Source organism: Mustela nigripes, chromosome 2 (genome assembly GCF_022355385.1).
Source record: "Mustela nigripes isolate SB6536 chromosome 2, MUSNIG.SB6536, whole genome shotgun sequence".
Lineage (NCBI taxonomy): Eukaryota > Metazoa > Chordata > Mammalia > Carnivora > Mustelidae > Mustela > Mustela nigripes.
This window is the reverse complement of record NC_081558.1, coordinates 30,945,895-30,958,975: the sequence shown is the minus strand read 5'-3', so window position 1 is coordinate 30,958,975 and position 13,081 is coordinate 30,945,895. Positions and strand designations below refer to the sequence as shown.

The following is a 13,081-nucleotide window of genomic DNA, read 5'->3' as shown; positions in this document are numbered from 1 at the left end:
GAAGGACGCGGTAGTGAGTTCCCTGGGCTCCCATGTTGGTCATAGATGCTATAACTGAATCTTGAATTCTCATGTGCCAGTGATATTTCCAGTTACTACAAGGAGGACATCTGTTAAGCCTGTTTTCTGAGCTAAACGTAGTTTAAAGGTCAGTAGCCTGACCTTTTATCTCCAAGTGTCAAAGCCAGTTGCAGCCATTCCAGCCTGAAGGATCTCCTTCTTCCTTCTTCCTTCTAACCTCTAACAGTAGATAGGCTGGTGCAGACTGACCCTTACCTGCACGGCTCCTGCAGATTCACTCATGACCATGTGGTGCTGGGTTCCAGGTTTCCTGACCAGGCCCAAACTGAGAATGGTCCTGTTTTACCTATGGATTTCCCCAGATGGAAATTACGTTTCTACTGTGTATTATTACTGTTGTTCAATTTACAAAATAATCATGGTACCTGACCCCATGAGAGTTACATTGTGGTGAAAGAAAAAGATGACAAAGAGAAAAATGATGAGTTGATCATATTTACTATTGGATAGTGATGTGTGCTAAGAAGAAAATAAACAAGATGACCTGAGGGAAAGACAATGGCAAGGCCGCTACTGTAGTTATAGTCAGAGAAGATCATGGGTTGTTTCAAGGAGCAAATATAAGGGAACTGTACAGAGAGGCATTTCATTGTTATTGTATTGACGTCATCTGATCTTGGGAAACATACCAAACACAGTTATTAGGAAACAGATGACACACTTAAGTGAGGGTCCTGAAGAGAGTTTAATGAGAGATTACAAGGTTGTGGGTAGAATTAAAGGAAACCAAAAAGGACTAGTTAATATGGTCCCTCTACCACATCAAGGCATGAAGACATAGGAGAGAGAGGCAGGAGGTTTTGGAAGTTAGAATGTGTTGTTGCAGTTGTAAGAGAGCTGCTCAACAGAAGCTATAGCTTTTTAAAAACAACAACAGCTGGATCATGTCTGGGCAGAAATAAAGACCCCCAAGTCACTCTCTTCCTGTTTTTCAGCCTCTCCCATTGCCCCATAATTAGTGGAACCCAACCAGAAGCTAAAAAGCAGGGAATCCTGGATGTTGCAGTGCACAGAGCCCAGCCTCCCAGGCACAACATCCAGTGGAGAAGGTTGGAAATGCATATGGAGGGCCAGAGAGAAATAACCATCAGAGATAGAATGAGCTGGGTTGATGTTGCTGATGATGATCTGCCATTGTTGCAACATCAGTTAAAGGAAATATTCATAAAGGATGAAGGAAATCGATAGACAACTAATCTCCCACCAAAACGGTCCTGGACCAGTGGGGGTTTCATGATGGAGGACCACCAAGACTGTCTGCCCTACAAGAAGATACAGCAGTCTTTGTAACTCAGCCACTAGCCTTTATCATGAAGTGTCATTCTGTAGCAAATCCTGTTATAATGAGATCAGACTCTGAAATATTTTAGGAAAATCAAGGCATCTTGACAATTATAACAGCAAATATGCTAAACAAGAGGGCATCAACTATTTCAATGACTGAAACATTCAAGATGACAAGCTTTGGTAGCTTAAGCTCTAGTTTATCCTGGATAAAATGAAAATTGCCTTCTGGCTGGTCTTGCATAAATTTCGATTTCAGGTAATAAGTGACAAGATGGATTTTCCTTTCTAATCAAGTCCCTTGTCACCCTTCAGTCCACTTTCAATTACTTGTTCTATCTTTAGCCTTCGAGATATATTTCTATTTATATACCAAATTGTGGAAAACTTTATAAGGGTTAGAAAGGAATTTTCTTTTCCTGGTGTTTTTGTATCCTCTCAATTTCAAAGTCATACATTTATGGTTTATTTCAATTCCATCCAACGCTACACATTGGCAAACATTTACTGAATACCTATTCTGTTTAGACAAAAATTGCATATGCTAAAATTATTTATGAACTGCTCCTGTCTCACTCAGTGTGTGTCACACTATATTGTGACTTTTGTGTTTATAGCACAAACTATTGTGAGTATAGTTTATATCAGTGTATATTCTTTTTTATTCAATAATACTCCATGCCTAACAATTAATACCTGATTTTTTCCCCTTGTGGATATTAATATTACATCACAACCTATCTGTCTGGTCTCTCCATCATTGTGTTTTACCTCTTGGTGACCGTGTAGAATACCTTAGAGTCATCCATACATTTTTCCCCCCATAGGTTTTTCCAGCATGCATTGACTATAGCAGGCTTATTTATATCCACTGATTGTTTAAAATCATAAATGTAATGGTGGCATTGCTCACTAGCCTACAAGTTGGATTTGCCTATGTTATCACTCCCTTGTGCTGTACCAGGCACCACTGAGGCACAAAGATGAGCCTTGTGCAGTTTCCAAATTCAAGGACATCCTTGGAAGTGGGAGGAAGGCTTCTATGGTGCAGAATAACTAGAGCACAAGGGAAGAAGTCAGTGAATGTCTTAAGCAGAGCAGAGGAAGGGGTTAAATCTGAGGACTGTTCCAAGGACTGATGGGAGGAGGTAGCATTTGAGCAGGACCTGAAGAGATAGGATTTCAGGGGGACTAAGTGAAGGGAAAGGCAAGTCCAGACAGAGCAAACAAGCAAACTCTTGGGAAAGCGCAGATGTATTTAGGGAAAGGGAAGATACTAGAAGTTGCTATAGCAGGGATGGGGAAACAGAGCTTGTTGCAATGGCAAGAATAAAGCCAATACCATAAAGCAAACACAAATGTAAAGCCATGCTCTGCCTCTCAGTGACCTTGGGCATTTTATTCAACCTTGCTGAGATTCCATGATCTCATTTTTTGAACAGGGAAATTAACACTGTCTCGTAGGATGATTGTGAGGATTGAATGAGCTGAGGTGTTTTCCCTTCCTCCATACTTCATTTTTGTTCTGTAATCACCTGCAAAGAAAGCAAAAGAAGAATTTGAAAACTGATTTTCAAAATATCTAATAACAGTAAATATTTATTGGGTGTTTAATATATGCCAAATGGCTGAATTTAGCATCCTGTATGCATTCTTTCCATGAGTTGTATTCTATTAGCATACCCATTATGCAGATGGGAAAATGGGCTTAGAGAGGGGAGATAAATGTTCCAAGACTCGTAAGTGGTAAAGCAAGAATTTTGAACCAAAGAGTCTGACTCCATGGTCCATGTTCTTAAACACGACACTAAAGGAAGCCCCACTAAAGTTTACCCATTTATTCAGGCACTCTCAGCAAACCAAAGAGACAAAGATTTCAGGCTTCAATGAGACTCTTGTCTTTACAGGAGGAAGGCCAATAAACAAACAAGTAAGTTGTATAATACTTTGGAAGATGATGAATGCCACAGAGCAAGAAAGAGCATGAACAATCAGTAAGGAGTGCAATGGGATATGACAGGCTTTAAACATGGCAGTCTTAGCAATGGCTATAGAGTGGAGGTGACATTGGGCAAAGACTTGAAGGAAGTGAAGCAGGACCCTTGAGGGTATCTGGGGGCCTACAAATGAAAGCACCCTGGGGTGGGAGCAGGCTGGGCATGTTACAGAAACGACAAGGAGATTGGTGTGGCCGAGGTGGAGTGAGTGAGGAGGAGGGCAGCTAGCCATACCTTGTAAGGCCTTAGGGGCCCTGGGAGGACTTAGGCTTTTCTAAGAATGAGATGGGAGCTGTGGGTGTATTTCAGGCAGACAAATGGCTTGTTCTCTTATTATAACAGTATCCATGTCCCCACGTTTCTGAGGCAGGGGGACCAAGGTGCAGGCTGGTGCAACCACCCGGGCAAAATGAAGTTGGTATCAGTGTCAAAAGCAGGGGCAGGAGCGACAGGTGGTCACATTCTGTACATGAAGATGGAGCCAGTAAGGTTTGCTGAGGGATTAAATGTGGGGTATGAGAGAAAAATGGAGGACACGATGAAACCAGGCCTTCGTTAACTTCCATAACCAAATCACTCTATGGCCCCCCTGATCGTCATGTTTTCTCTTCCACTAACCAGCTCACTACCACAGGGAAAGGATACTGCTCTTCTAAGTCTCTTTCCTTTGGGGTAATAACCCAGTGACTGTGAAAATAAGGCTCAGAAGAACACAGGTGTGCCTGTGCGGAGTGCCCACAGTGCTTGAGATTGGAGATCTTCACTACTGTTGGCCCAAATAGAACGATAGGCTCCTTTTGCAAGTTCCCTAGCACACACAAAGCTGTTCTGTCTGAGAGGGAAGTGAGATCCCTGGTAGAACATGGAATATCTATCCTGGGAGTTCAGCTACCCATTTTGCTTTAATTACTCTACATTTTTTTTTTTTTTTTTTAAGCTGCAGGAAGTATAAAGGCTTACCAAGATTTACTTACTCACAATCTTAGCCCAGATTTCCCTCTGTGCCTGGGAAAAAAGCTATTTCCTTGCTCCTAATTTCTCCCTCTCCCTCTCTGCCCAAATGCATGTATTTTGTCCTAGTGGAGAATCCCGGGACTTTGAATACATGAACAGGTGACCACGTAGCCAAGTGAATCCTTATACCCACCATAAATCTAACAAGCGATGCCACTTTCGGACCAGCTGCTTTCATAGAGTTCATCAAATGGGAGCAAATATATACATGGGCTGGCTCTCCCAACTTACCAGCTATGTGACCCAGGCCAACTCAAAGAAGAGCTGGGAAAACTCATTTCCATAACCATGTCATGGGGACATTGATCACACCAAACTCTTAAAGTTTTTAGAGTGAAGTCACTAACTCAGGACCTGCCACATAGAAATTCCTCAATAGATATTGCCTGCTATTTTATTATGAGTACGATTATGTTTGAAATTGGCTTCATTAATAAGCTTAATTAAGTGCCAGGAATAAAGTAGGTGCCCTATGAACGTTAATCCGAGCCCCTTGCCTCTCAGTAAAATTGGGTCCCAGATCTCCCAAAACTGGAGATTCTAATGACATATGGAGGGACACGCCTCATGGTATCAGACAGCTCTGGAAGTTTCAGGCAATGAAGATGACTGGGCTGAGTAAGTGGCAAGTGAGGACAGGAGCCGTGGATGCATTAAGGAGAGTTCTAGGACCTAAAATAAGCACCACCTGGTGATTGATCAGAAATGAAAGGTGAGCGTACACACCTTCTACTCTTTCTACCAAAGACTAAAGCATTTCTGCACATTGTAGCAGCTATTGCCATAATAATGCTACAGAATAAACAGCCATAAAACCTCAATGGCATATCAAAAATATCATAGCAAAATTACTTTTGCTTGTGACTGTACTGATCAATCAGGTAGCACTGCTGAACTGGGCCTGGCTGGGTGAACCTCGGCTAGGCTTACTCACACATATCCAGGCATGGTTTTCTGGGATGGCCGGATGTTGACTGGAGCAATGTCATGCCAGGGTCCCTATCTCACCATCCTGTGGTCTCACTGGGCTTGTTCACACAGGTGCAGTGGAATTCCCAAGAGAGAAAACAGAAGCACACAGGCCTCTTGAAACCTAACCTTGGCGCTGGTCCACTCTCTCTTCTACCACATTCTGTTTGCTAGACTTAGCTATTGGCAAGTATTGGCCATGCAGCAGACATGGATACAGGGGAGGGGAAGTATGAAGAACCAAGGACATTTGGTCTTCAATTTGCCACACACATCAACTTATGTAAGTCAGCGTCTGCATGGAGGAGAGGGTGTTAGAACCTCAAACCCCTTTTATGCCCAGCGGTGTCACCACACTAAAAACTGATGGCAGATTGACTATGGATCCTAAGTTACTTGTATCCTTTCCAACAATCAAAAAATTGAGTTTTCACCTACTGGAATGAATGCAGGGTACTTGTGTCATCATCTCCAGGAATTGAACTCTGCAAAGGTAAACCTGAAAACTTGTATGTAGATCACATTGTTGTAAATTTATCCTACTTCCCTAGAGACCTATTATTTTTGCTCTCATCGCTGCTGATTGATGTTGGCACGATCTATGAGTCTTGGCTACCTTGTAACTCTCAGCTTCCAGATTTCTCTTGTCCCAGCCTCCCTGACAAGCTGATTTACAATGATTTGCAAACAAACACTTACATTTATTGAAGGTGTTTATTTGTAAAGCAACTCAGTGTCAAATCCTTGCTCAAGTCATTTGTCTGCCTTGGAAAGTAAGATTTAAAAAAAAAAAAAAAAAAGAAAAGGAAACAGCCCTGGGCATTCTCATAGGTAGATTCAGAATTCAGAATTTGAGCAGTGCCTCCACTGAGATTTCGCCTAGAATCACAAATGTCATTCTTAAAGCTACAGACTACACTTGGTAATTAAGGGATTGAAGAGTTCCTTAAGTGAGTTGCAGGAGCCATCTCCAAGTAGACCAGTTAGCTTACTCCTTACAAGCTGTAATTTTAGGGCTGTGGAAAATCCATCCATCCATCCGCTCTGTGAGAGCACAAATTGATAGCATGCAAAAGCTCTGATTACATAAGGCTTAAACTGCAAATATCTCTAGTGGGTCTAACACAGGGACTTGCATGCATAGTAATGTTACACTATGATTAGAAAGGAAAATGATAGACGTATTTATTTATTCATCAACTATATTCTGAGCACATACTGTGAGATCAGTTCCCTTTTCCCTCTACATTTTTTCTTTTTAAAAAATTTTCCTTTCTTCCTTGTTACCTTTCTTCTCTACTTTTCTTTCCTTTTTTTTTTTTTTTTTCCCTTTTCAGTCCAGAGTGTCATTATGATGTTAGCTCCAGAGCTCAATGGAGAACTCTTGTGAGAAAAGACCAAGCAAAGGTGTCTTCCTGTGAGCTAGTCAGGTTTGTTGTACTAAAGCGTTTTTATTCTGATGCTTTGACATCATGAGGCCTCGCAGGCTTAGAAGAGACTGTCCCTCCCAGGGTTGGCTAATTCCTTCAGAAAGCAAACAACTCTCTCAGGAGGGTACCTTCTCTGTGCAAACCAGTTGATTCAGAGCCCATATTCACCACTCACCTCCTTTTATCTAGCTTATACTCTAGGTGAGTATCCACTAGCTCCATTCACCACAGGGCCAGATCTCAGAGGACTAAGTCAGATTCTGTGCTTCAGAATCCACTGAAATTATTCCAACAAGTCAATCCTAAAGCTGTTTACTTGGCTCACAAGTTCCTCCCTGCAGAAACCACAATAAGGGCTCTTGCCAGCTCCTGACCCAGGCTGGGACTTTCCCATGTAGCCCTTCATGGAATGATGTGCTTCTTATTTCTAGGTATTTGTGAGTACCAAAAATTCTTTCTTCATGACCATGATTGCTGTGTTTGCCTGTGTTACCATATCTGATTAGTGCAAATCCCATAGGGTGCCTGGGTGTCTCAGTTGGTTAGGCATCTGCTTTCAGCTCAGATCATGATCTCCAAGTCCTGGGACGAGTCCTAGGAAAGGATGGAAGGACCCTGATGGTAGTCATGTGCATGACAAGGCCCTGAACCTTGAACACTGTCTAGCAGGAAACACTGCTGACCCAATAAGCAGGAAATAAGGATAATCATTTTAAGAAAATAAAATGATATTTTATATTCCCAGTTTGCTAGCCCTTGTTTCCATGTTTGATGTTTGGGAGTCTGAACCTGTACATTTACAGGTCTGATTCTGCTTTTTGTTTGCTTATTCATTTTTTTTTAAGATTCTATTTATGAATGAAATCATATGATATTTGTCTCTAGGTCCATCCATGTTGTCTCAAAGGGCGCAATTTCATCCCTTTTCATGGCTGTGTAATATTCAGTTATATACCTGCCCCCCCACCCCCACCATCTTCCTTATCCATTTGTCTATCAATAGACGCGTAGGCTGCTTCCAGACCTTACAGCAGAATCTGTAAATACAGAGAACAATCTGATGGTTGCCAAAAGGGAGGAGAATAGGAGGTTGGGCAAAATGGATGAAAGGGAGAGGGAAACACAGGCCTCCATTTATAGAAGGAGTAAGTCATGGAAATAAGAGGCAGAGCATAAGGAATATAGTCAACAGTGTTATATTAGCAATGTAATGGGACAGATGGCAGCTACAGTTGTGGTGAGCACAGCATCATGTATAAACTTGTTAAATCACTAAGTTGTACACCTGGTGAGAGAGAGAGAGAGAGATCCTTACTACCCAGCCCCTGAGCTGCCAAAGCTTCCTGACATATGAGAGAGAGAGCCCACACACCTCCCTATCAGACACGAAGCAGCCATGAGCTCCGTGTCACTGCACATTCTCTCTTCAGTAAAATGTTTGGAGATAGAAAGCTGAACAAGACGTGCCCTGTCCTGAACAGGATCACCTGCTGGTGACGGGAAGGAATAGCACAGAGGATACCCTCTGTAACCAAAAAAAGCTCCACACAGGTGTAAGCTAGGGGACAGGTGGAATTTGCACTAAGTCTACAAGGATGAGCAGACGTTTGCTTAAAGGAGGTCAGACTGGGGATCTTCCATAGATCATTACTAAGAATTATATAAGAACATTATTTCTTGGCAAAAATAAGAAGTGTGAGAAGGGGTATGCAGAGTTTGTTTTCAGTAACTGGATAGTGTTTTTGTGGTTTTGCATTTTTCCTTAGTTTGTATTTTCTCCGTCAGCCACTCTACCTAGTCAGCAAATCCCTGGAGGAGAGCAGAACCATGGGGCTGTAGCCTGTCACTCTCCAGAGAGGAAGCCTCCCTGGGGGTTGTGAGTTTGCAGGCACAGGGGGAGGTCCTCCCTCCTCTTCAGGGCTCTCAGCCCCACCTCTACCCTCCAGAGACTGGGGGTGGGGGTAGGCTAGAGGGAGAAGGCAAGGCCATTTGCTTGTGTCTGGCCCTTTAGGAGCTGCTTGAAATATCAAGGAGAGGGGTGCCTGGGTGGCTCAGTGGGTTAAGCCTCTGCTTCCAGTCATGGTCTCAGGGTCCTGGGATCGAGCCCCACATAGGGTCCTTGCTCGGGGGAGTTGCTTCCCCCCTCTGCCTACTTGTAATCTCTCTCTGTCAAATAAATAAGTAAAATCTTAAAGACAAAAAAAAATAATAATAAAAGACGGGACACCTGGGTGGCTCAGTGGGTTGAGCCTCTGCCTTCAGCTCTGGTCATGGTTCCAGGGTCCTGGGATCAAGCCCCACATCTGGCACTCTGCTCAGCAGGGAGCCTGTTTCCTCCTCCTCCTCTCTCTCTCTGCCTGCCTCTCTGCCTACTTGTGATCTCTTATCTGTCAAATAAATAAGTAAGTCTTTAAAAAAATAATATCAAGGAGAGAAAAACAAGCTGATGAGTTTTTAGCAGCAGATTTATACCCTCTCATTACTATACTTTGTTCCTCAGCAGCCCAACCCAACCCAAAACATTGGGAAAAGAGGGTAGTAGCCAGGAGTAGCATTCCCAGGGTGCCAGTTCTTAAGCACAGCATTCATTTTTTTGGCAGGGGCCCAGGTCTTTGACACTCCCTGATGCCCACCAGTTCCCACCCAGACTCCAAAGGGTTGCAAAATGTAGCCCTCTAAAAAGACCTGAAGGCACTCCATTACTTTCAAATTGCTCTATTTTGTCCAGACCCAAACTGTATTCATTTCCAACGGAAATGACTCTGGAGAATCTGAAGAGCCTCAATTACTCTAAATCACTCTGCAAGACAAGCCCCAAATTAATCAGGGCTCCTGTGTTTGGCGTCAGTTAGGCATGCCACAGAGAATGCCATAAATAAAAACACCAAGTTCGAGGGCTGGCCAAGACCTCAAGGAAGTCTGTTTTCAATAGGGTAAAATAAACATTCTACCATTCAACACCTTCTACTGTGGGAGAACAAAAACTGGAAAATGTCTGGAATACATAAGTTTATGGAGCCCGATTAGCAAGAAGTTGCTCCTTCACTATTAACCCATAGGCAGAGATACTTGTTTTCTGAAAACAGTAAAATAATTATCCTTATTTCCTGCTTATTGGGTCAACAGTGTTTCTTGCTAGACAGTGTTCAAGGTTCAGGGTCTTGTCATATGCGTGACCACCATCAGGGTTCTTCCATCCTTTCCTAGTTTGCTAACCCGTGTTTCCACGTTTAGTGTTTGGGAACCTGCGGTTGCTGGATGTGCAAGACAACTCAGAGATCTCCTTTGCAGAGGAGGAACACACACATATCCAAAAACGTTCTGAAGATAAGTCATCATCCGGAGCCTTTACCAAGCTCCTGTACGTGTGAGACACTCAGATACGAGCAGACATGGCAATTCTTGAATTCTCATACCATCCCTAGGAGAGAAGGGTTTTTATCCCTCCCGATTTATATATGAGAATTTATATAATATATATATATATAATATATATTATATCCCTCCCAATTTATAACCTAAAGAGGCTGTCCAGGATGACACCATTGAGAAGGGGAGGAACTGGGACTCCGGCCAAGTTCCACTGGCCGGCAGATCTAGTCCCTACAGCCACAGGGCTGGACCAAAGCAAGTGCAAGGACTGGGCTATGATGAGTGGTGGGGCCGGAGAAGGACCCACCCCGTCCAACTCCCTTTAGTTTTCCTTATTCATAGGGTTGGTTCAGAGAGTCACAGGACAAAAATGTAAGTTCTTTACTTTGAGCTCCTCGAGATTATGAGCTTCTTGGGGGAAAACACTGTGTTCCTTCCGGTTCTATATGCAGTACCCACTAGAGTCAATAGGTTATTTATCAATTAGTATTTGTTGAGTAAGGGAATGAATGAATTTAGCCAAAAGTCAGGTTCCCTTTGATAGTATTCAAATTTTGGGTAAACAGCACAATACAGCCCATTTCTAGAGATAAAAGATGCAAATACAATTTGGCTTCCGGAATTATCCATGCATTCCCTTAAAAAGAGAAGTCGTTCCAAGCTATCAATGGTCCACCCACCCTAACATGTGCATTAGACAGCAAATGGACAAAGAAGCTCGGGGTAATTGTAGGGCTGTCCTGGACAAGATGTTTGAATATAAATGAGATTCAGTTCCACTAGTGACACATTCCTGGCCTTCATCTCCAGGGTAATTCAATTGACGGAGAGAGAGGAGAGCTATAGCTGAAAATACTAAAATGACAAGAAAATGTTTCTTACTTCCCAGGAAAAGCTACATGTAAAAAAAAGGAAAAAGCTAGATGTAAAATCGATTGTTCAATATATAGCTTTCAGAAATTGTTCCATGGCCTATAGGAGTTTTCTGTAACTCATATACTGTCTATTTTGTTTCTGTTCAACATCCTTCACCTGATCCTCAAACACACAGTATTTTATCAGAGCAGTTAGGTGTCATTTCCTTTACTCAGTTTGTAGATCTATTTATATAGGGCTCTTTTCTAGGTGAAAGTGATCAGGACAGGGTAATTAAGAACAGGACAACTGAAATCAGACTGCCTAGGTTCAATGTTTTGTCCTGCCACCTAGCAACAAGGGCCCTGGGCAGATTATTTAGTATCTTTGTGCCTCATTTTCCTTATTTGTAAATGGAACAATAATAAGAGTATCAAAGTCCCCATCCTGTAGGGATGCTCTAGGGGTTAAATGAAATGATACATGGAGAGCTTGTAGAACAGTACCTCCCTCATGGTAAATAAGTAAGAAAAGTTCAATATCATCATTGACTTTCTGTTGTTACCAATTGGCCTTATTTTGTTAGATCTCATTTGGAATAGTGTGAATTGAGAGGGGTATGCCATTCAAAAGTTAGCTTTGATAATAAAGCTGTCATCTTATTGGCCAATTTCATTTCTTAAAGATGCAAGTTCCATGTCCACTGCCCACGTAAGCTGCCCTCATCCTGTGCTCCCCATCGTCCACAGAACGTGTACCTGAGATCCTTGGGATTAACCCAAAGACACCAAACAAATATCATCTTACTTACCTCTGATCAATTAGGATAACCTACTGGAACCTCATATAGTTTCCAATCTTCACCACCTTAAAAGGCAGACATGGTTATCCTGTTTTATAACTGTAAACCCTGGGACTCTGAGATGTTGAGTAATCTGTACAGCTACAAAGTGACTGAGATGGGTTTTGAATTCTGTGTTTTCTGATCAAAGCCCACATTATATTGTGTATGCATCCCTTTTTTAGATAGCAGTTCTCAGCCCTGACAGCACATTGGAATCAACTAGGGAGCCTTTAAAACCAGCTCCCAGGACCCATTCTAAGCAATTCAGTCACAGACTCCAGGGGTGGGGGAGGGGGAGAAAGCCCAGGCACCTGCAATTTATAAAGCTTTTCAGGTGGTTCCACGTGCAGTCATGCCTGAGAACCATTGATCTAAACCCTGCTGTTTTCAGAAATGTATAAAGATTAACTTAAAGGAGCACCTTTCAAATTATTTACTTCATTAATTAGCTTAAATGAAGACAGATTTTGCATCATTTACTCAATGAATTGATTTGCCTTCTCGGAAAGTCACCCATCCAAATTTGCATGAAGAATCCTACATCATTTTCTCTGTTTGTAGATTATGAGCTATACAATTGTTTCTGGTGAATCTTTTTTTTTTTTAATTCAGAAAGTATTTTTGAAAGCCCTCTTTGTGTCCTTATCATTAGTTATGAGAAAAATAAAGAAAAATAAGCCGGTGTTCTCAAGGAGCTCGTGATCATTATTGCAACAAATACCTATAGAATATTTTATTGATACTGATCATTATAAAAGCCATTGGGTATACCGTAGCAAAAAATGAACATATAATTCCTCTTCTCTAGGAACTTACAGTCTAGAACAAAGACAGGAAATCAACATGCAAATCAGTAAATAAATATATAATTACAAATTATGGTTAATGTCATGAATAAGCAGAGAGAGTCTCCTTTAGATGGGGTGGTCAAGGATAATTTCCACAAAACAGAGTCAAAATCATGAGGCTCTTTGACAGTTGTCTGGTGTATTCATAGTAGTTAATGAGACATACTTTTTATGTAGGACTTCTTTCTCTTGCATAATGATTTTGAGGTACATGCATATTGCTAAGCATATTAATAGTTCATTTCTTAAGGTCACTAAGTTAAATTTGAGTGTATGAATATACACTTGGTGTTTTTATGCACCTGAAATTTTAGGTATCACTGAATTAGAGTGTTAGTTCTTTAAGGGAAAGATAATGACTCATACATTTATTGTTCTTTCTAAAAC

At 41.8% G+C, this 13,081-nt stretch overlaps 1 long non-coding RNA gene across 1 annotated transcript in view; it reads left to right on the top strand.

The window, feature by feature from the left end:
- LOC132011469 (uncharacterized) overlaps positions 1-13,081 on the top strand; it is a 68,429-nt gene that overhangs the window by 17,787 nt on the left and 37,561 nt on the right. The window lies entirely within an intron of this gene.